Raw genomic sequence first — 22748 nt, forward strand, 5'->3', positions numbered from 1 at the left:
GAGTGGCCTAGCCAGTCTCCAGACCTTAATCCCATAGAAAATCTGTGGAGGGAGCTGAAGGTTCGAGTTGGCAAACGTCAGGCTCGAAACCTTAATGACTTGGAGAAGATCTGCAAAGAGGAGTGGGACAAAATCCCTCCTGAGATGTGTGCAAACCTGGTGGCCAACTACAAGAAACGTCTGACCTCTGTGATTGCCAACAAGGGTTTTGCCACCAAGTACTGTCATGTTTTGCAGAGGGGTTAAATACTTTTTTCCCTCATTAAAATGCAAATCAATTTATAACATTTTTGACATGCGTTTTTCTGGATTTTGTTGTTGTTATTCTGTCTCTCACTGTTCAAATAAACCTAGCATTAAAATTATTGACTGATCATGTCTTTGTCAGTGGGCAAACGTACAAAATCAACAGGGGATTAAAAAATGTTTTCCCTCACTGTAAGTGTAGTATATTATGTATTGGATCACAAAAAAATAAAACTTTTACATTACCGTGTAGTTTACAAATAAAATGGTCTGACTGTGATGTGGACATACTCAGTATACATATCCAGAAATAAAGAAATTATCTTAATACAATACATTTCTATAGAAAGTTAGCAAAAATATATATTATTTTTCTACCATGGAAAGGAAAATACCTATCTACAGTTGAAGTCGGAAGTTTACATACACCTTAAACAAAAACATTTAAACTCAGTTTTTCACAATTCCTGACATTTAATCTTATTAAAATGTACCTGTCTTAGGTCAGTTAGGATCACCACTTTATTTTAAGAATGTGAAATGTCAGAATAATAGTAGAGAGAATTTATTTCGGTTTTATTTCTTTCATCACCTTCCCAGTGGGTCAGAACTTTACATACACTCAATTATTATTTGGTAGCATTGCCTTTAAATTGTTTAACTTGGGTCAAACATTTTGGGTAGCCTTGCACAAGCATTCCACAATAAGTTGGGTGAATTTTGGCCCATTCCTCCTGAAAGTGCTGGTGTAACTGAGTCAGGTTTGTAGGCCTCCTTGCTCGCACACGCTTTTTCAGTTCTGCCCACATATTGTCTATAGGTTGAGGTCAGAGCTTTTTGATGGCCACTCCGATACCTTGACTTTGTTGTCCTTAAGACATTTTGCCACAACTTTGGAAGTATGCTTGGGGTCATTGTCCATTTGGAAGACCCATTTGCGACCAAGCTTTAACTTCCTGACTGATGTCTTGAGATGTTGCTTCAATATATCCACATCATTTTCCTTCCTCATGATGCCATCTATTTTGTGAAGTGCACCAGTCCCTCCTGCAGCAAAGCACCCCCACAGCATGATGCTGCCACCCCCGTGATTCCTGTTTGGGATGGTGTTCTTCGGCTTGCAAGCATTCCCCTTTTTCCTCCAAACATAACGATGGTAATTATGGCCAAACAGTTATATTTTTGATTCATCAGACCATAGGACATTTCTCCAAAAAGTATGATCTTTGTCCCCATGTGCAGTTGCAAATCGTAGTCTGGCTTTTTTATGGCGGTTTTGGAGCAGTGGCTTCTTCCTTGCTGAGCAGCCTTTCAGGTTATGTCGATATAGGACTCGTTTTACTGTGGATATTGACACTTTTGTACCTGTTTCATACAGCATCTTCACAAGGTCCTTTGCTGTTGTTCTGGGATTGTTTTGCACTTTTATGACGGCTGCGTGGTCCTATGGTGTTTATACTTGCTTACTATTGTTTGTACAGATGAACGTGGTACCTTCAGATGTTTGGAATTTGGTCCCAAGGATAAACCAGACTTGCGGAGGTCTAAAATTGTTTTTCTAAGGTCTTGGCTGATTTCTTTTGATTTTCCCATGATGTCAAGCAAAGAGGCACTGAGTTTGAAGGTAGGCCTTGAAATACATCCACAGGTACACCTCCAATTGACTCAATTTATGTAAATTAGCCTATCAGAAACCATAACATCATTTTCTGGAATTTTCCAAGCTGTTTAAAAAGAACAGTAAACTTCTGACCCACTGGAATTGTGATACAGTGAATTATAAGTGAAATAATCTGTCTGTACACAATTGTTTGAAAAATTAGTTGTGTCATGTACAAAGTAGATGTCCTAACCGACTTTCCAAAACTATAGTTTGTTAACAAGAAATGTGTGGAGTGGTTGAAAAACTAGTTTTAATGACTCCAACCTAAGTGTATGTAATCTTCTGACTTCAACTGTATGTATTCACCCGCTTTGCTATGAATCCCCTAAGTAAGATCTGGTGCAACCAATTACCTTCAGAAGTCACATAATTAGTTAAATAAAGTCCACCTGTGTGCAATTTAAGTGTCACATGATCTGTCACATGATCTCAGTATATATACACCTGTTCTGAAAGGCCCCAGAGTCTGCAACACCACTATCAAGGGGCACCAGCAAGCAAGCGGCACCATGAAGACCAAGGATCTCTCCAAACAGGTCAGGGACAAAGTTGTGGAGAAGTACAAATCAGGGTTGGGTTATAAAAAAATATCAGAATCTTTGAACATCCCATGGAGCACCATTAAATCCATTATAAAAAATTGAAAGAATATGGCACCACAACAAACCTGCCAAGAGAGGGCTGCCCACCAAAACTCACAGACCATGCAAGGAGGGCATTAATCAGAGAGGCAACAAAGAGACCAAAGGTAACCCTGAAGAAGCTGCAAAGCTCCACAGCGGTGATTGGAGTATCTGTCCATTGGACCTCTTTAAGCCGTACACTCCACAGAGCTGGGCTTTACGGAAGAGTGGACAGAAAAAAGCCATTGCTTAAAGAAAAAAATAAGCAAACACATTTGGTGTTCGACAAAAAGCCTATGGAAGAAGGTACTCTGGTCAGATGAGACTAAAATTGAGCTTTTAGGCCATCAAGGAAAACTCTATGTCTGGCGCAAACCCAACACCGCTCATCACCCTGAGAACACCATCCCACAGTGAAGCATGGTGGTGGCAGCATCATGCTGTGGGGATATTTTTCATCGGCAGGGACTGGGAAACTGGTCAAAATTGAAGGAATGATGGATTGCGCTAAGTACAGGGAAATTCTTGAGGGAAACCTGTTTCAGTCTTCCGGAGATTTGAGACTGGGACGGAGGTTCCCTTTCCAGCAGGACAATGACCTTAAGCATACTGCTAAAGCAACACTTGAGTGGTTTAAGGGGAAACATTTAAATGTCTTGGAATAGCCTAGTCAAAGCACAGACCTCAATCCAATTGTGGTATGACTTAAAGATTGCTGTACACCAGCGGAACCTATCCAACTTGAAGGAGGTGGAGAAGTTTTGCCTTGAAGAATGGACAAAAATCTCAGTGGCTAGATGTGCCAAGCTTATAGAGACATACCCCAAGAGACTTGCAGCTGTAATTGCTGCAAAAGGTGGCACTACAAATTATTGACTTTGGGGGGGTGAATAGTTACGCATTATTATTTCTTGTTTGTTTAACAAGAAAAAATATTTAGCATCTTCAAAGTGGTAGGCATGTTGTGTAAATCAAATGATACAAACTCCCCAAAAATCAATTTTATTTCCAGGTTGTAAGCTAACAAAATAGGAAAAATGCCAAGGGTGTGAATTCTTTCGCAAGCCACTGTATATATATATATTTTTTTTAAATATAATAATATGCCATTTAGCAGACGCTTTTATCCAAAGCGACTTACAGTCATGCGTGCATACATTTTTTGTGTATGGGTGGTCCCGGGGATCGAACCCATTACCTTGGCGTTACAAGCGCCGTGCTTTACCAGCTGAGCTACAGAGGACCACATGGAGGATTAGAAATGATGCAGACAATTACAATGATGGAAGCTACAATCAATCTGCTCTATTAAAGCTGATATACAACCACCCCCAAAAAATATACATATATATATATATATATATATCATTTTTGGGGGTTAGAAATGCAGCAAATAAGAAGACTGACTCTGGAAAACGAAACGCTTAAGGCCCAGTGTCACGCCCTGACTCAGGGGACGTTTATATGTTGAGTCAGGGTTCCTTGTTCCTTGTTGTGTTAGTTCTATGTTGTAGAATCTAGTATGTCTATTTCTATGTTGGCCGGTGTGGTTCCCAATCAGAGGCAGCTGTCGCTCGTTGTCTCTGATTGGGGACCATGCTTAGGCAGCCTATTGGCACTAGTGGGTTGTGGGATCTTGTTCCAGTTAAGGTATGTTGTGTTGTGCTGCCTTGGACTTCACGTTTCGTTTTGTTTGGTCGTTGTGCTTAATATTTAATAAATATGCACGCATATCACGCTGCGCCTTGGTCTGACCGGTTCATGAACGATCGTGACACCCAGCTTGCTAGTAGGCAACCAAGTAATAATTTAACAACTTACACATCTCTTTTTGGAGGGCATCAAAGCCACCATTTGTAATTATTTTCAGTAGTGTCAAAATTATTATCTACTTCCTTTTTTCCTGTAGATCCGGATAGCACAATACTAAAGCGATGAAGGCCCAGCTAGCTACTAGTTTAGCCAATCAGCAGTCCAATGGGTCGTGTGGAGATATGTCCTTGCCTAAGGGTATCCTGCGCCCGCTGAAAGACCGGCCAGACCTGAAGCTGCTGGAGAGCAAGCTGAAGCAGGACACCGACCTCCACAAAAAACTTGTAAGTGTATTGGAAATATACTGTAGATGTACATGTTATCCCAGAGGGTTGTGGAGGTGGTAGTTGTGATGGCCCAGGAGGTAGTTTAATCGAGTACAAGCTTAACTGAATGAACAACAAAGACGGAATGCAATATGACATCATGTTAAATAGTTTGGGAAATGGCGTCATCTCAGAGGGACGATCCTCAGAGCATGATGATGTGATGGCAGGCGGCTACTATGCAGGGCTGCAGTGAAGGTGCTAGTTGTGAAGGTAGTAGTTGTGACACCCCAGGAGGTAGTTGTGACTGCCCAGGTGACGGTCTAGGTGGTAATTGTGACGGCCTAGATAGTAGTTGTGATGGCCCAGGTGCTAGTTGTGACGGTCTAGGTGGTAGTTGTGACGGCCTAGATAGTAGTTGTGATGGCCCAGGTGCTAGTTGTGACGGTCTAGGTGGTAGTTGTGACGGCCTAGATAGTAGTTGTGATGGCCCAGGTGCTAGTTGTGACGGTCTAGGTGGTAGTTGTGACGGCCTAGATCAGGGGTGTCAAACTCATTTTAGCTCAGGGGCCACATGGAGGAAAATCGATTCCCAAGTGGGCCGGACCGGTAAAATCATGGTATATATATATATAACTTAAAAACAACAACTTCAGATTGTTTTCTTTGTTTTAATACTATCAACGTAAAACATAAAGCTGGAGCCTGAGGACAGTGTGTCCAAAAAAGTACAAGCACAACATCACTATTAATCATAAAACACCTCAAGTTTATTTGAAAATTCTAAAGAAAAAGAACACACAAACACACAATGCCTCAGTGATTCACAGAACTGTTTCACAGATCACAGAACTATATCAGGGTGTCATTTCTCAGGCAGAAATGTAGATACAAATAATGAAATCCTGTTCCCCAAACAAGTGCAAGAACCACAGAGTCAAGAATAGGTTAAATATACAAATAAAATCAATTAAAAACAATAGCACATCAACATAAAAACATATAAACATAAAGCTGGAGCCTGAGGACAGTGTGTCCAAAAGCACAACATCACTATTAATCATAAAACACCTCAAGCTATTTGAAATTCTGAGGACAAACAACACACAAACACACAATGCCTCAGTGATTTACAGAAGTATATCACAGATCACAGAACTATATCAGGGTGTCTCATGCAGCACTTTAAGTGGGGTTGCATAGTTTATTTGACTCCTGATACCTGGCATCTTTTAGCTTTCACCAGCGCATCAATATCAGGCGTCACATCCTGAGTGGCAGCCAACTTCAGGATGTGATTCAAGTGCTTGTGCATGAGCCTTGAGCGCAGCTTTGTTTTATTTATGCTCATTACAGAGAACTTGCTCACAAAGATATGTGGTTCCAAACATGCACAACAGTTTTGCAGCGAGGGCTGTCAAGTTGGGGTAACCTGGCAAGAGATTCTGATAAAATGTGTCCAAGCCAGCTGCGGCAAATTTGCCCTTCAAATCCGAGTCACACTGCAAGTATATTATTTCAAGTTGGATGCTGACGGGCAGATCAGAGGGATTCACGGTTAATGGAGAACAAAAAACGTTGAAGTCTTTCTCCAGTTCACCAAAAATCTGAAAGCGTTGCTCAAACTCCCTTAACAGTCCCGTTATTTTATCTTTGAACCGCTTCATGTCTGCCACATGTTGGGTCGCGCACACATTTTTCAGACAGGGGAAGTGAGCTGCATCACCACCGGCGAGTTGCGTCTCCCACAATGACAGCTTCAACTTGAAAGAACGTATGCTGTCATAATACTGCGTGGCAACTTTGTTGCACCCTTGCAGCTGTTTGTTCAAGTTATTCAGGTAATCTGTAACATCCACCATAAATGCAAGGTCCTGCATCCATTCTGCGGAATGAAATTCTAACACTGGTTTGCCCTTTTCTTCCATGAACTGTTCAATTTCTTCTCATAAATCAAAGAAACGCCTCAGCACAGCACCTCGGCTTAACCATCTTACCTCAATGTGGTATGTCAGGCCATAGATGTGGTCTTTCTCTCTGAGAAGGCTGTCAAACTGACGTTGATGCAGGCTTCTGGATCGGATGAAATTAACAGTTTGGATAATATAATAATAATAATAATATAATAATATAATAAAAATAATAACCACCTTCATGACGTTATCCATCTTTAATGACTTGCAACACAAAGCCTCCTGGTGCAAAATACAGTGAAAAGTCCCAAAATCACGTACTCCATTTGCAGATTGCACTTTCTCTCTGAACTTTGTCACAACGCCTGCTTTTTTCCCGATCATTGAGGGCGCACCATCTGTAGCCAGGCTGACAGCGCGGGACCAGTCCACTCCGACCCTGTCTAGCGCGCTGACGAGTGCAGTGAAAATATCAGCTGCTGTCGTTGTATCTGTCATCGGCACCAACTCCACGAACTCCTTGGTGATGGTCAATGTGTCATCAACTCTGCGGATGAAAATGGCCAGTTGTGCAACATCTGTAATGTCCGTGCTTTCATCAATTGCAACCGAAAACGCAATAAATTACTTTACTTTTTGCTTCAACTGGCTGTCCAAATCCACTGAAAGATCGGAAATCCTGTCTGCAACTGTGTTTCTTGTCAGGCTGATATTTGCAAAAGCCTGGTGCTTTTCAGGGCACACAATCTCCGCTGCCTTCATCATGCATGTTTTTACAAATTCACCCTCACAAAATGGTTTTGAAGCCACTGCGATTTCATTAGCAATAGCTTTAGCTAGCTTTCACTGCAGCGTCACTGATGTCTCGGCTGTGAGTAAACACAGACTGCTGTTTCTTCAGACCCGCCAGTTCATTCACCTTCTCTCTTCTCCGCTGTCCTTGAAAGTTGTCATATTTGTCGGCATGAAGACTCACATAGTGGCGACGAAGGTTATATTCTTTCAGCACTGCAACATGCTGTGAACACACCAAACATACAGCTTTCCCATTCAATTCCGTGAATAAATAGAAGGATGACAATTTTTCTTGGAGCACTCTGCGTCCACTTTTCTCTTTTTTGACAGAGACATATTGGGGCAATGAGGGTGCCAAAGCACATAATGTTAAAAGTAGAAGCCGTAATAAATATCGCGGGCAAAACAAAGTAGCTCATCCGGACTGGCTGCACTTGCTTGACCTATTTGCTCTGCCCCAGTATAAACAGTTTGCTTGCTTAACACAATTGCTATTGCGCCATCCAGTGGACACAATTGGAACAGCAGTTTCTTTTATTGAAAAATTGCAGCTCATTTTTATACTTTACAAAATCATCTCGCGGGCCGGATTAAACCCGTTTGCGGGCCTGATCCGGCCCACGGGCCGGACGTTTGACACCCCTGGCCTAGATAGTAGTTGTGACGGTCTAGGTGGTAGTTGTGACGGTCTAGGTGGTAGTTGTGACGGCCTAGATAGTAGTTGTGACGGTCTAGGTGGTAGTTGTGACGGCCTAGATAGTAGTTGTGACGGTCTAGGTGGTAGTTGTGACGGCCTAGATAGTAGTTGTGACGGCCCAGGAGGTAGTTGTAGCAACGTGCATGCCCCGTCCACTTGAGGATCTTTTTCATGCATTTATTTTTTTGTTTGAGGGGTGCAAAATCCACTTCTCAATTAAATCTCGATGGATTGATTGCTTTCATTTTAGTCCTGCGACTCTTTCATACTCTTGCCTGTCGTTTGTTCCCATTAACGTTACGACCGCGGAAATGGCGAAGAAGGCAAACAGGTCAATGTGTATAGTCAGTGTGTTCACAGAGTTGGATCATGTCTACATACGGTAGCCAGGGAGAGGTAAGGTGGGGAATGTGATTATTCTAGCTAGAACAGCATTTATTAATCCTGGTCCTGGAGACCCAAAGGGATGCACATTTTAGTTAATGCCCTAGCACTAGACAGCCGATTCAAAGTATCATCAAGTGTTGATCATTTGAATCAGGTGTGTAGTGCTAATGAAAAAATTGTATATTGACAACGTAACCACCCAAAATTTACCAATTGGAAGGCTCCATCTGCAACATTTCAAGCTAGCTGTGGAGTGAGCTTATGTCACGTTCTTAACTCTGTTATACGTTTTAATGTGATCATGTATATCTGTGATTCCACTCGTGACCTACCTGCCCTCGGCACTACTCATTCATGTTTCCTCTCTCTTAGACCACGGTACTGTACTTGTACTCCTCAGTCTGGCCTTAATCGTTCTTCAGTGAGACGAGGTGGTGGTACTGGACATTGCCCTCTGTCTCATTCATCCGAGGCAGGCCTCTCCATAGGAACACTGAGGAGAGAGAGAGAGGGATAAATGGGAAGGAGAGAAAATTGACATGGTCTTATCAGTAAGGTATACCAGTATAAATACAGGCATTCTGGTAGGAAATGGAGTGCTTGTCAAGGCAAATAATGCATTACTAAACCTTCTAAAAATACATTGAGGAGCCATTGAGACAATGAGGAACTGAGGGGAGAATACTCACGTGTACATGGAGAGGAAGCCATAGGTGGAGTTGACTCCGTACGTCTCCTAGTTAAAGATCTCACTGGCATCCCAACCATTAGACTAATAAAGAGAGAGAGATACAAGGGAATGGTGGTTAGTGTGTGTGTCACAGTGTGTCTCACTGTCTGTCACCAGAGTGGTATACTTCGACGCAAGCTACACAACATGACCAAAAGTATGTGGACACCTGCTCGTCGAACATCTCATTCCAAAATCATGGACATTAATATGGAGTTGGTCCCCCCTTTGCTGCTATAACAGCCTCCACTCTTCTGGGAAGGCTTTCCGCTAGATGTTGGAACATTGCTGCGGGGACTTCCATTTAGCACTGATGGTGGGCGATTAGGCCTGGCTCGCAGTCGGCGTTCCAGTTCATCCCAAAGGTGTTCGATGGGGTTGAGGTCAGGGCTCTGTGCAGGCCAGTCAAGTTCTTCCACACCAATCTCAACAAACCATTTCTGTATGGACCTCGCTTTGTGCACGGGGGCATTGTCATGCTGAAACAGGAAAGGGCCTTCCCCAAACTGTTGCCACAAAGTTAGAAGCACAGAATCGACTAGAATGTCATTGTATGCTGTAACGTTAAGATTTCCTAAGCGGCCTAGCCTGAACCATGAAAAACAGCCCTAGACCATTATTCCTCCTCCACCAAACTTTACAGTTGGCACTATGCATTCGGGCAGGTAGCGTTATCCTGGCATCCACCAGATGGTGAAGCGTGATTCATCGCTCCAGAGAACGCATTTCCACTGCTCCAGAGTCCAATGGCGGCGATATTTACACCACTCTAGGCGACGCTTGGCATTGCGCGTGGTGATCTTAGGCTTTTGTGCGGCTGCTCGGCCATGGAAACCCATTTCATGAAGCTCCCAGCGAACAGTTCTTGTGTTGACGTTGCTTCCAGAGGCAGTTTGGAACTCAGTAGTGTGTGTTGCAACCGAGGACACACGCACGACGAGCGTCAGCTCTCGGCGGTCCCGTTCTATGAGCTGGTGTGGCCTACCACTTTGTGGCTGAGCCGTTGTTACTCCTAGACGTTTCCACTTCACAATAACAGCACTTACAGTTAACAGGGGCAGCTCTAGCAGGGCAGAAATTTGCCAAACTGATTTGTTGGAAAAGTAGCATCCTATGACGGTGCCACGTTGAAAGTCACTGAGTTGTTCAGTAAGGCCATTCTACTGCCAATGTTTGTCTATGGAGATTGCATGGCTGTGTGCTCGATTGCTGGTGTGGCTGAAATAGCTGAATCCACTAATTTGAAGTATAGATTTACTCCGATTTGTATAAAGCTAGCCAGCTTCGGTTAACTTCACTTTCCAGGTCAGGCTTTATTCGTACTACGTCGGTGGATATTGCTCGCTAGCCTGCAGCTAATTCTAGCAGGCTTGTAATTGCGCGTGCATGTCACATATGGCTAGTCGAATGCCAAACTCTTCATTGAGACACTGCTGAAACATCAATCCATGGGCGAGTCAGTGCCACATTTTCATTTGTGACTAAATCAAAATGAAAGAAAAGTTATCTTGCAAATTCAGCAGGCTATGGTGTGAAGTGGGCTTTTAAAGGTGCCGTCTTTATTTTATTACTTATCGTTAATGCCGTCTTTGGTGTATGAGGTCATAAGACAGATGGAGACATGCTCACCTCTATTGTGCCTTGCCGTGCTTCTACCTCTTTCTAACTTTATTTTATTTTATTTGCAGGTACTCTTGAAAGGGAGGTTTCATTAGACTCCATTGAACAAGGCAGACGGGTCCAGTATATTACCCTCCAGCAGTTTCTAATAATGGTCACATTGTTGGACCATACACCACTGTTATACAGTCTGCTACATTAGCTTGTAACACTGTTCGCTACATTAGACTACCTCTGACAGTAACAAAGGGGCTGAAGTCTACATCAACCCATATTACAGTACACTCTATTAGGCCCCATTAACTTCCATTAGCCCGCTGTGTGTGTGTGTTGCACCTGGAACTGAGGCCAGTCAGTGGGCATGCCCGGTCTGTGGGTATTCTTCCAACCAGCGTCATACATAAACATTATTGTGTAAGGGGAAGCTGGTTTGATGTTGATGATGATGTGTGCTAAATACGCCATATATTGTTGCTGTGGGGGAGGCCAGGTGGAGGTGCTCATTTTGGAAGTGGGCTGCTCATTTGATGGCTACATAGAGCAGGCCTTTGCCGAGAAGTTGCTTAAATACCAGCCTTTTGTGGCACGCTTGGACAGCCTCAGGTGTAGGTGCAAGCTGGTGGCGCTGATATTTGGCCGTCTCGGCCACGTAAACAGGCTTGCAGTGCGTGGCCTCCAGATTGTGGGCCTGACAAAAACTAGGGCAAAGCAATTTGCTAGGTACTGCTCTGTTTCAGCTGTCGTGGGCAGCCTAGCTGTTTGGAGCAGGAGGTGCTTTCTGTACCCTTGAGTACAATGCATACAGGGACCTTATGCCATGCATAAACAAAGCAATGAGTAAAGGGTCTGAAAACTTAGAGTACCAGTCAAAAGTTTGGACACATATACTCATTCCAGGGTTTTCCTTTATTTTTACTATTTTCTACATTTTAGAATAATAGTGAATACATCAAAACCACTAAATAATGTAGTAAACAAAAAAGTGTAAAGTAAATAAATATATATTTGAGATTCTTTGCCTTGATGACAGCTTTGCACACTCTTGGCATTCTCTCAACCAGCTTCATGAGGTAGTCACCTGGAATGCATTTTAATTAACATGTGTGCCTTCTTAAAAGTTAATTTGTGGAATTTCTTAATGCGTTTGAGCCAGTCAGTTGTGTTGTGACAAGGTAGGGGAGGTATACAGAAGATAGCCCTATTTGGTAAAAGACCAAGTCCATATTATGGCAAGAACAACTCAAATAAGCAAAGAGAAACAAAAGTCCATCATTACTTTAAGACATGAAGGTCAGTCAATACGGAACATTTCAAGAACTTTTATAGTTTCTTCAAATGCATCCACAAAAACCATCAAGAACTATGATGACACTGGTTCTCATGAGGACCAAAACAGGAATGGAAACCCCTGAGTTACCTCTCAGAACGGATGATCTCTGCATGTGTATTTCCCACCGTAAAGCATGGAGGAGGAGGTGTTATGGTGTGGGGGTGCTGTGATTTATTTAGAATTCAAGGCACACTTAACCAGCATGGCTACCACAGCATTCTGCAGCAATACGCCATCCCATGGGACTACCATTTGTTTTTCAACAGTACAATGACCCAACACACCTCCAGGCTGTTTTAAGGGCTATTTTACCAAGAAGGAGTGATGGAGTGCTGCATCAGATGACCTGGCCTCCACAATCCCCCGGCCTCAACCAAATTGAGATGGTTTGGGATGAGTCGGACCGCAGAGTGAGGAAAAGCATTCAACAAGTGCTCAGCATATGTGGGAACTCCTTCAAGAATGTTGTAAAAGCATTCCAGGTGAAGCTGGTTGAGAGAATGCCAAGAGTGTGCAATGCTGTCATCAAGGCAAAGGTTGGCTATTTGAAGAATCTCAAATATAAATTATATTTTGAATTGTTTATCATTTTTTTGGTTACTTCATAATTCCATATGTGTTATTTCATAGTTTTGATGTCTTCACTATTATTCTACGATGTAGAAAATTGTAAAAATAAAGAAAAACCCTTGAATGAGTAGGTGTGTCCAAACTTTTGACTGGTACTCTAAGTATTCAGACCCTTTACTCAGTACTTTGTTGAAGCACTTTTGGCAGCGATTACAGCCTTGAATCTTCTTGGGTATGATGGTACAAGATTGGCACACCTGTATTTGGGGAGTTTATCCCATACTTCTCTGCAGATCCTCTCAAGCTCTGTCAGGTTGGATGGGGAGCGTTGCAGCACAGCTATTTTCTGGGTCTCTCCAGAGATGTTCGTTCAAGTTCAAGTCCGGGCTCTGGCTGGGGAACTCAAGGACATTCAGAGACTTGTCCCGAAGCCACTCCTGCGTTGTGTTGGCTTTGTGCTTATGATCGTTGTCCTGTTGGAAGGTGAACCTTCGCCCCAGTCTGAGATCCTGAGTGCTCTGGAGCAGGTTTTCATCAAGGATCTCTCTGTACTTTGCTCCGTTCATCTTTCCCTCAATCCTGACTAGTCTTGCAGTCCCTGCCGCTGAAAGAAATTCCCACAGCATGATGCTGCCACCACCATGCTTCACCGTAGGGATGGTATTGGCCAGGTAATGAGCGGTGCCAGGTTTCCTCCAGACGTGACGCTTGGCATTCAGGCCAAAGAGTTCAATCTTGGTTTCATGAGACCAGATCATCTTGTTTCTCGTTTTCTAAGTCCTTTAGGGGCCTTTTGGCAAACTCCAAGCGGGCTGTCATGTTCCGTTTACTGAGGACTGGGTTCCGTCTGGCCACTCTACCATAAATGCCTGATTTGTGTAGTGCTGCAGAGATGGTTGTCCTTCTGGAAGGTTCTCATATCTCCACAGAGGAACTCTGGAACTCTGTCAGAGTGACCATCGGGTTCTTGTTCACCTCCCTGACCAAGGCCCTTCATTCTCTGCATTACTCCCTCCTTTTGTAGGAGTTACATCTAGGTACACTTGTTTTCGTTCAGCCAGAAGTGACATGTCACGTCGTTTGAATTAAGTGAATACAGTTTTTGTTTATGAAGAGACACACTCCTCCCCCTTTTGACTTCCCTGAGGCCGCCTTCGTCTGATCATGCCACTGCATGGAGAAACCACAGAGTCCTACGTACATAGAGTCATCCAGCCACGTCTCTGCAAGGTACATAATATTGCAGCTTTTCAAGTCTCTCTGATAGGAGACTCTCAAACGAAGCTCATCCATCTTATTCTCTAGTGACTGGACATTTGCCAATAGAACGGAGGGGAGTGCCAGTCGATATTCTCTTTGTCTCAATCTCACCAGGATGCCAGCACGTCTCCTTTTCTACGCCTGCTGTGTTTTGGTAGCCCATGAAACAAAGGAATGGGGTCCATTATGAACAAGGGAACAGCTGAGTAGGAGTTGAAGTCAGATGTGAAGTCGAAATCGAGGTTAGTAACTGTCGATCTGATGTCCAGAAGTGCTTGGCGGTCATATGTGATAATAGTATGAACTTTTTGTACAAAACAAATTAAGATAAACACTAATAAAGTAACTAAATAGCAGAGACGGGTTGGAACTCATAAGATGTTGCCCTTCTCCGTCGGCGCCATCTTGATGACACAATTTAAATGTATTTTCAGCGTCCCCTGCTGATTATAGACCCATAAGATTAAGACATTTTGACAATAAAATAATGTCAAAGCTTATAAGCAATAGAATGGCAAAAGTCTTACCAGACTTGATACATATCACTCAAACAGGGTTTATTAAAAATATATTGAATGGCCTTTTCTATTCAAAACTTTGGAAACTTTCAACTTTCCAGCTGAAATTTCTTGATTTTATAAACATTTTGTATAAATGTCCTAAAGCAAAAATATACACAAATAATACATTATCTGATGAAATTGCTTTAGAAAGGGACACAAGATGGGGATGTCCACTCTCCACCCTAATGTTTGCACTGGTAATTTAACTGCTTGCAGAAAGAATTAGACAGGACCCAAACCTAAAATATATTGGTAAACATGAACTAAACTTATTTGCAGATTATCTCCTGATACACAGTATATATACAAAAATATGTGGACACCCCTCCAAATTTCAGTCACACCCGTTGCTGGCAGGTGTATAAAATCGAGCACACAGCCATACAATCTCCATAAACTAACATTGATAGTAGAATGGCCCGTACTGAAGAGCTCAGCGACATTCAACGTGGCACCGTCATAGGATGCCACCATTACAACAAATCAGTTCGTCAAATTTCTGCCCTTCTAGAGCTGCCCCGGTCAACTGTAAATGCTGTTATTGTGAAGTGGAAACGTCTAAGAGCAACAACGGCTCAGCCGCAAAGTGGTAGGCCACACTAGCTCACAGAACAGAACCGCAGAGTGATGAAGCTCGTAGCGCATAAAAATCGCCGGTCCTTGGTTGCAACACTCACTACGGACTTCCAAACTGCCTCTGGAAGCAAACATCAGCACAAGAGCTGTTCGTTGGGAGCTTCATGAAGTGGGTTTCCATGGACGAGCAGCTGCACACAAGCCTAAAATCACCATGTGCAATGCCAAGCGTCAGCTGGAGTGGTGTATAGCTCGCCACCATTGGCATAGTGCCAACTGTAAAGTTTGGTGGAGGAGGAATAATAGTCTGGGGCTGTTTTTCATGGTTCGGGCTAGATCCATTAGTTGCAGTGAAGGGATATCTTAACGCTAAAGCAATGACATTCTAGGCGATTATGTGATTCCAACTTTGTGGCAACAGATTGGGGACGGCTCTTTCCTGTTTCAGCATGAAACTGCCCCCTTGCACAAAGCGAGGTCCATACAGAAATGGTTTGTCAAGATCGGTGTGGAAGAAATTGACTGGTCTGCAAAGAGCCTTGACCTCAACCCAATCGAACACCTTTGGGATGAATTGGAACGCCGACTGCGAGCCAGGCCTAATCGCCCAACATCAGTGCCCGACCTCAGTAATTTTCATGTGGCTGAATGGAAGCAAGTCTCCGCAGCAATGTGTCACGGATTCTGCCGAGACTGCCCTACCTTCTGGCTCGGGCAGGCTTCGGCGTTCGTCGTCACCGGAGTACTAGCTGCTGCCGCTCTATTTTATATGTTAACCTGTTCACGTCCACTGTTTGGTGTGCGTGTTTATTGGTTTGTACGAGTGTCATTCTGTGTGCGGGTTTTGCTCCTCCTTTGTTGTTTGGAGGGTTTTGATTGTATTTTCTTTACTACTCAGTAAAGTGGTTTTTCATCTCATTCTGTGTCCTGCGCTTGACTCTGGCCTACCGCATTCCACCGACATTCGTGACAGAAACATGCACCACTATGGAGTCAGCAGGAGCAGCCGGAGTAACCGAGACGATGGAGGAACGAGTCCAACGTCAGGAATTAATGATTCGTACTCTCGGGTTCACCATGGAACGAGTATTCCAGACAATGGAACGATGGGAGAGAGGTGATATCCCGTCACCTCCTCCAACCACTCAACCACCTACAACACTGTTCACCGCTTCGCCATCTGGGTCCAGTGGGATTCGGCTCTCGCTCCCAAGGGCATATGACGGAACACCTGCCGGGTGCCAGGGATTTCTCCTCCAGGTCGAACTTTACCTGGCCACCATTCACCTGTCGCCCTCGGAATATGAGAGTGTGTCCGCCCTCATCTCCTGTCTTTCGGGGAAGGCGCTGGAATGGGCCAACGCCGAGTGGGGAGGAATAGACGCAAGTACTGTCCGCTACAAGGATTTCACCCGCCGCTTCCGGGCGGTATTCGATCATCCACCAGAGGGGAGAGCGGCGGGTGAACGTCTGTTCCACCTACGACTGGAGATGAGGAGCGCGCAGGAGTTCGCGCTGGAATTCAGAACTTTAGCAGCCAGCGCGGGATGGAATGAGCGGGCCCTGATCGACCATTATCGCTGCAGCTTAAGGGAGGACGTCCGTCGGGAGCTGGCCTGCAGGGACACCGATCTCACCCTGGACCAACTGGTGGACATGTCCATCAGGTTGGATAACCTGTTGGCAGCCCGCGGACGTTCTGATCTGGGGCCGTCCATTCCATCCCCCAGCACCTCCGAGTCTACCCCCATGGAGCTCGGAGGTGCTGCGGTTAGGGAGACGGACCGTCCCCTGCACCAACTGTGGCCGCAGAGGACACACTGCTGGTCGGTGCTGGGGAGGGTCCTCAGGAGGTCGAGGCAGCAGGCAGGGCACTGGTTGACCGTGTCAGGTGAGTAAGCACCCGACTCACCCAGAGCCTCCTGTTGCTAATTTGTGTATAGATATTGTTTTTCCAGAAGTTTCCCCCCATTCCCAGCATAAGGCGCTAGTAGATTCAGGCGCGGCTGGGAATTTTATTGATCGCCAGTATGCTCGTTGTTTAGGGATTCCTACTGTGTCTGTTGATAAACCTTTCCCTGTGCACACATTAGATTGTCGCCAGTTAGGGTCAGGCATAATCAGGGAGGTCACCACATCACTTCTGATGAGGACGCAGGGGGGTCATGAGGAGAGGATTAGCCTCTATCTGATTGATTGTCCTGCGTATCCTGAGGTGTTGGGACTTCCCTGGTTAACCATTCATGACCACACGATTTCATGGCAACAGAGGACTCTTAAGGGATGGTCCGGTCAGTGTTCAGGGAGGTGTGTAGGAGTTTCCTTGGGGCAACTACGGTGGAAAGTCCAAACCAGGTTTCCACGATGCACATTCCTGCCGAGTATGCCGATTTGGCTATCGCCTTCAGTAAAAAGAGGGCGACTAAATTACCACTTCATCGTCCGGGGGATTGCGCGATAAATCTCCCGGTAGGAGCTGCACTTCCCCGGAGTCACGTGTATCCTTTGTCTCAGGAGGAGAAGGCGGCTATGGAGACATATGTAACCGAGTCTCTGAGACAGGGATACATTCGGCCATCCACTTCACCTGTCTCCTCGAGTTTCTTTTTTGTGAAGAAGAAGGATGGTGGTTTACGCCCGTGCATTGATTACCGTGGCTTAAATCAGATTACCATCATGTACAGCTATCCATTACCCCTGATAGCTAGTATGACGGAATCATTGCACGGGGCACGCTTCTTCACAAAATTGGATCTCAGGAGCACGTACAACCTAGTGCATATCCGGGAGGGAGATGAGTGGAGGACGGCATTTAGTACCACCTCTGGACATTTTGAGATGAGATTTTCAGGGACCTGCACGGACAAGGGGTAGTGGTGTATATTGATGACATACTTATATACTCCGCTACAAGGGCTGAGCATGTGTCCCTGATGCGTAAAGTGCTAGAAAGACTGTTGGAGCATGACCTGTAGGCTAAGGCAGAGAAATGACTGTTTTTTCAGGAGTCCATCTCCTTCCTAGGGTACCACATGTCCACGTCTGGGGTGAGGATGAAGAGTGACCACATTTCAGCCGTGCGTAATTGGGCGACTCCAACCACGGTAAAGGAGGTGCAGCGTTTCTTGGGGTTTTCCAACTACTACCGGAGGTTTATCCGGGGCTTTGGTCAGGTAGTGGCTCCCATTACCTCGTTGCTGAAGGAGGGACCGGTGCGTCTGCGGTGGTCAGCTGAGGCGGACAGGGCTTTTAGTCGCCTGAAGGACCTGTTTACCTCGGCTCCAGTGCTGGCTCATCCGGATCCCTCCTTGGCCTTCACGGTTGAGGTGGACGCATCCGAGGCTGGGATAGGCGCTGTACTTTCTCAGCACTCGGGCACGCCACCCAAGCTCCGCCCCTGTGCTTTCTTTTCGAAGAAGCTCTGCCCGGCGGAGCGCTACTATGATGTGGGGGACCGGGAGTTGTTGGCGGTGGTCAAAGCCCTGAAAGCGTGGAGACATTGGCTTGAGGGGGCTAAACACCCTTTTCTCATTTTGACTGACCACCGCAATCTGGAGTACATTAGAGCGGCGAAGAGGTTAAACCCTCGCCAGGCAAGGTGGTCCATGTTTCTAACCCGTTTTGTTTTCACCCTTTCTTACAGGCCGGGCTCCCAGAATACTAAGGCAGATGTTCTGTCCCGACTGTATGACACGGAGGAGAGTTCCGTGGAGCCCAGTCTCATACATCCGGCGTCGTGTCTGGTGGCACCGGTGGTGTGTGAGGTCGACGCGGACATCGAGCTGGCGTTACGTAGCGAACCCTCTCCTCCCCAGTGTCCAGAGGGTTGTAAGTACGTACCGCTAGAGGTCCGCGATCGTTTGATCTATTGGGCTCACACGTCACCCTCCTCTGGTCACCCTGGCATCGGTCGGACAGTGACCTGTCTTAGTGGGAAGTACTGGTGGCCCACCTTAGCCAAGGACGTGAGGGTTTATGTTTCCTCCTGCTCGGTGTGCGCCCAGTGTAAGGCTCCTAGACACCTGCCCAGAGGGAAATTACAACCCCTACCTGTTCCACAACGACCGTGGTCCCACCAATCGGTGGATTTTATGACTGATCTTCCTCCCTCAAGAGGGAACATAACCATCCTGGTCGTTGTGGATCGGTTTTCTAAGTCCTGTCGCCTCCTTCCTCTGCCCGGACTCCCTACGGCCCTACAAACTGCCGAGGCCCTTTTTACACACGTCCTCTGGCACTACGGGGTGCCTGAGGATATAGTGTCTGATCGGGGTTTCCAGTTCACCTCAAGGGTTTGGAGGGCGTTCATGGAACGTTTGGGGATCTCGGTTAGCCTTACCTCAGGTTTTCACCCCGAGAGTAACGGGCAGGTGGAGAGAATTAACCAGGAGGTGGGTAGGTTTCTGAGGTCGTATTGCCAGGACCGGCGAGGGGAGTGGTCGGTTTTCCTACCCTGGGCAGAGATGGCTATCAACTCCAACCGCCACTCCTCAACTGACCTCAAACCTTTCCAGTGTGTGTTAGGTTATCAGCCGGCCCTGGCACTGTGGCATCAGAGCCAGATCGAGGTACCTGCAGTGGACGAGTGGGTTCGGCGCTTGCAGGAGACCCGGGACGCTACACATGAACGCCTGCAGCGGGCCATCAGGCGTCAGAAGGCAAGCGCCGACCACTACCGCAGTGAAGCCCCAGTGTGTGCACCGGGGGACCGGGTCTGGCTCTCAACCTGAAACCTGCCCCTTCGCCTGCCCTGCCAGGAAATTGGGTAGGCGGTTTGTGGGCCCATTTAAAGTCCTGATGAGATTGAACGAGGTATGTTATAGGTTACAGCTTCCTATTAATTATCGTATTAACCCCTCGTTCCATGTGTCTCTCCTCAGGCCGGTGGTAGCTGGTCCACTCCAGGAGTCTGAGATACGGGAGGTTCCTCCGCCCCCACTGGACATCAAGGGGGCACCGGCGTACTCGGTCCGTTCCATCCTGGATTCGAAGCGTCAGGTGGGGGGCCTGCAGTATCTCGTGGAGTGGGAGGGGTACGGTCCGGAGGAGCGGTGCTGGGTTCCTAGGAGGGATATCCTCGATCCCTCCTTGTTGAGAGAATTCCATCAGAATCATCCCACTCGCCCCGCGCCACGTCCTCCTGGCCGTACCCAAGGCCGGAGGGGGGGGGGGTAGGTACTGTCATAGATTCTGCCGAGACTGCCCTTCCTTCAGGCTTCGGCGTTCGTCGTCACCAGAGTACTAGCTGCTGCCGCTCTATGTTATATGTTTCTATGTTCACTTGATTGTTGTCTGTTGTTGCACACCTGTTCACTATTATGTTAGTTTGTCTTCCTATTTAACCTGTTCACATCCACTGTTTGGTGTGCGTATTTATTGGTTTGTACGAGTGTCATTCTGTGAGCGGGTTTTGCTCCTCCTTTGTTGTTGGAGGGTTTTGCTTGTATTTTCTTTACTACTCAGTAAAGTGGTTCTTCATCTCATTCTGTGTCCTGCGCTTGACTCTGGCCTACCGCATTCCACCGACATTCGTTACACAATGTTCCAACATCTAGTGGAAAGCCTTCCCAGAAGAGTGGAGGCTGTTGTAGCAGCAAAGGGGGGACCAACTCCATATTATTTTTAAATGAGATGTTTGACGAGAAGGTGTCCACATACTTTGATCATGCAGTGTACCTGACCAATATTGAAAACTCAATGCCCCTTTTGCTAAAAATATTTCCAGAATACTAAAAAATGTCAGGTTATAAAATGTACGTGAATTCTTTTAAATAATGGCAATAGAAAAAATAATAACTCATGCTCTACAGCAATCCTTTAAGTGGACCACAAAAAATATAAAATACTTAGGATGCTTAATAAGTGACAACAAACAACAAATAAACGTTCTCTCACTGTCAACTGTGTTTCTTTTCAGCAAACTTAACATGTGTAAATATTGGTATGAACATAACAAGATTCAACAACTGAGACATAAACTGAACAAGTTCCACAGACATGTGGCTAACATAAATGGAATAATGTGTCCCTGAACAAAGGGGGGGTCAATATCAAAAGTAACAGTCAGTATCTGGTGTGGCCACCAGCTGCATTAAGTACTGCAGTGCATCTCCTCCTCACGGACTGCATCAGATTTGCCAGTTCTTGCTGTGAGATGTTACCCCACTCTTCCACCAAGGCACCTGCAAGTTCCCAGACATTTCTGTGGGGAATGGCCCTAGCCCTCACCCTCCGATCCAACAGGTCCCAGACGTGCTCAATGGGATTGAGATCCGGGCTCTTCGCTGGCCATGGCAGAACACTACTGTCTTGCAGGAAATCATGCACAGAACGAGCATTATGGCTGGTGGCATTGTCATGCTGGAGGGTCATTTCAGGATGAGCCTGCAGGAAGGGTACCACATGAGGGAGGAGGATGTCTTCCCTTTAACGCACAGCGTTGAGATTGTCTGCAATGACAATAAGCTCAGTCCGATGATGCTGTGACACACCGCCCCAGACCATGACGGAAATTCCACCTCCAAATCGATCCCGCTCCAGAGTACAGGACTCGGTGTAGCGCTCATTCCTTCAACGATAAACGTGAATCCGACCATCACCCCTAGTGAAACAAAACTGCGACTCGTCAGTGAAGAGCACTTTTTGCAAGTCCTGTCTGGTCCAGCGACGGTGGGTTTATACCCATAGGCGACGTTGTTGCCGGTGATGTCTGGTGAGGACCTGCCTTACAAAAGGCCTACAAGCCCTCAGTCCATCCTCTCTCAGCCTATTGCTGACAGTCTGAGCACTGATGGAGGGATTGTGCGTTCCTGGTGTAACTCGGGCAGTTGTTGTTGCCATCCTGTACCTGTCCCGCAGGTGTGATGTTCGGATGTAACGATCCTGTGCAGGTGTTGTTACACGTGGTCTGCCACTGCGAGGACGATCAGCTGTCCATCCTGTCTCCCTGTAGCGCTCTCTTAGGCGTCTCACAGTACGGACATTGCAATTTATTGCCCTGGCCACATCTACAGTCCTCATGCCTCCTTGCAGAATGCCCAGCATCTTTCTTTTGGTGTTTTTCAGAGTCAGTAGAAAGGCCTCTTTAGTGTCCTAAGTTTTCATAACTGTGACCTTAATTGCCTACCGTCTGTAAGCTGTTAGCGTCTTAACGGCAGTTCCACAGGTGCATGTTCATTCATTGTTTATGGTTCATTGAACAAGCATGGGAAACATTGTTTAAACCCTTTACCATGAAGATCTGTGAAGTTATTTGTATTTTTAGCAATTAACTTTGAAAGACAGGGTCCAGAAAAAGGGATGTTTCTTTTTTTGCCATTACTCAACAATATGAAAGCAGATCTGATTTAAATTGAATAATCATCCCATAAATCTTACAGGTAGATTTTGGTAATACCAATTACCCCACCGAAGGCATTCTTTAAAAAAAGTAACAGACTTTATATGGGCAAATAAAATTCATAGAATAAAAAGGAAAATGTTACATCTTCCTATGTCTAAGGGTGGTTTTAACCTTCCAGACTTGGAATTGTATCAACTCACTACCCAAGGTTTTTTACTTGCAACATATAGTTAAATGCACTAAAGAGGAACAATGGGCACATATCAGTGGAGGCTCCTCGGAAGAGGTCGGGGAGGACCATCCTCCTCAGTGAATTTAATAAAAATAAAAATAGTGAAACATTAAAGTTATCCTT

At 45.6% G+C, this 22748-nt stretch overlaps 1 pseudogene across 1 annotated transcript in view; it reads left to right on the top strand.

The window, feature by feature from the left end:
* Positions 1–4466: 4466 nt before the first annotated feature.
* LOC311108906 (succinyl-CoA:glutarate CoA-transferase-like) overlaps positions 4467–22748 on the top strand; it is a 172740-nt pseudogene continuing 154458 nt past the window's right edge. The window contains exons 1-3 of the transcript in view: positions 4467–4628; positions 18468–18541; positions 18695–18909. The product of the transcript in view is annotated as a succinyl-CoA:glutarate CoA-transferase-like (transcript). The remainder of the gene's footprint in view (positions 4629–18467; positions 18542–18694; positions 18910–22748) is intronic.

This window comes from Coregonus lavaretus, assembly GCF_964263955.1.
Source record: "Coregonus lavaretus genome assembly, chromosome: 34".
Lineage (NCBI taxonomy): Eukaryota > Metazoa > Chordata > Actinopteri > Salmoniformes > Salmonidae > Coregonus > Coregonus lavaretus.